Source organism: Aulonocara sp. 'chitande type north' Nkhata Bay, linkage group LG9, assembly GCF_057382095.1.
Source record: "Aulonocara sp. 'chitande type north' Nkhata Bay isolate Kocher_YH1m ecotype deep benthic linkage group LG9, A_spYH_male_GT1.1, whole genome shotgun sequence".
Lineage (NCBI taxonomy): Eukaryota > Metazoa > Chordata > Actinopteri > Cichliformes > Cichlidae > Aulonocara > Aulonocara sp. 'chitande type north' Nkhata Bay.
This window is the reverse complement of record NC_141352.1, coordinates 4,085,691-4,087,575: the sequence shown is the minus strand read 5'-3', so window position 1 is coordinate 4,087,575 and position 1,885 is coordinate 4,085,691. Positions and strand designations below refer to the sequence as shown.

Below are 1,885 nucleotides of genomic sequence, written 5' to 3'. Positions count from 1 at the left end.
TGAGTGCGCGTGGGGCCTGGCGTTCCATTTGGGACATCTGACAGACACATTAGTGCAACTCAGACTGTGAGCAGCAACTCCTGTATACTGAACATAAGAAAAGTAATATGTAGTGCTTCTTTTTTTTTAACCGAGATTCCAAGGCTCATGCTTATATGGTTTTATTTTATCCAAAAATAGGTTAGTTTAGCGATTGTGTAACTGTGTCCTTGACCTTTTTACCGGTTTGAGGAGTTGGTTCCCTAGTCCAAATATTTGGGATGGTTCAAATGCCGAGTCTCTATATGGAAACAACAGGATATTTTCCACGTTTTTTCTTAAATGTGTATAAATGGGATCGGATGATGTCCGATAAAAGTAATAAACATAGATGTAAATCTGTTTTTTTTTTACTTTGCAGACTCATTTACCCACTCCAGTGAAAGCGATAAAAAAAGATTGTGGCTTTAAAGAGATTATGAACAAAATGCAAGACATTTGGTTTTTTGCTACATTAACAACTTTTCCAACTCTGATTCTCTGCAGGACCAACACGGACATCAGTTCAGACGGCACAGGCAACATGTTCAAGCTTGCACGGAGGCCTTTCAGTAAATATAAGAAGATGGTTAAGGCGAGAGATTGCTATTCTGTCTTTTACATCGGTACAAAGGGAGGACTAAATGTCAAAAAAGAGAAAAGTTTTTTTAAAAATGACGCTTTAAAACAGTTCAAGTATCTTTGTGTTTACGGGGAGAAGGGAATAACTGCGGCCGAGGCTCTGAAAAGAGACGGTCACTTCACCGATGACCTGGGCTACTTTGAGCTGGTTAACATCAACGACGAATGTAAGACTGAGTGCACAGACATAATTGATTGTCTGGACAATAAGAAATTCCAGATATGTTTTCCACAGGGAGCAGATAGGGAAATAAAAGATGTAGCCATCCCAGGGCAGCAGAAACCTCCACACGCATCAAATAATGCAAAGTGCAGCGGTGGAGTGACATCAGTCTTAGATGTAGCACGGCAGAACTGATTGAGTCTAAAAACGGCAATCAAAGAAACGGGCAGCAGTACTGACCGTAAGGAGGTTTACGATCTACTTTGTCAGCAGTATCCGCGTCTGAAACGATGGATGGAGTGTAGATTCCCTAAACATTCTTTTCAGGAAGCACTGAAATACAGGAAGGAGACCTTTGGAAAGAAATCCGCAGTGTTATGTTGCTGCTTGAACTGAGCGAGTCAGTTTGCCTCATAACTGTTTGTAAACTGTTTGTAAACGTTACCGTGGTCTTTAACTTTGAAGACCAAGAATCAGACAAGAACAACCTCAGCACTAAGGTGTTCGTCGGCAACGATAAGTTAGATTATGTCATACTTAAGCTGGAAACAGAGAAAGTGCCGCCAGGGCTCCTTAAGAGATTTGGACCTGTGCCTTCAGACGGCGAGGCCTGTGTCGTCGGACACCCAGGAGGAGTGAAAAAAAGGAGTCCTACATTCATCTGACCACATGACATTCTCCCAATCCTCTGCTGTATCATCCATGTGCTCTCTGGCAAACTTCAGACGGGCCTGGACATGCACTGGCTTCAGCAGCGGAACACGTCTGGCACTGCGGGATTTGATTCCCTGCCGTTGTAGTGTGTTACTGATGGTGACCTTTGTTACTTTGGTCCCAGCTCTCTGCAGGTCATTCACCAGGTCCCCCCGTGTGGTTCTGGGATCTTTGCTCACCGTTCTCATGATCATTTTGACCCCACGGGATGAGATCTTGCGTGGAGCCCCAGATGGAGGGAGATTATCAGTGGTCTTGTATGTCTTCCATTTTCTGATGATTGCTCCCACAGTTGATTTTTTCACACCAAGCTGCTTGCCTATTGTAGATTCACTCTTCCCAGTCTGG

At 43.7% G+C, this 1,885-nt stretch overlaps 1 pseudogene; it reads left to right on the top strand.

Annotated features, from left to right (window-relative positions):
* The first annotated feature begins 562 nt into the window (after positions 1-562).
* On the top strand, positions 563-1,488 carry LOC147321452 (serine protease FAM111A-like; annotated as a pseudogene).
* Positions 1,489-1,885: the final 397 nt, after the last annotated feature.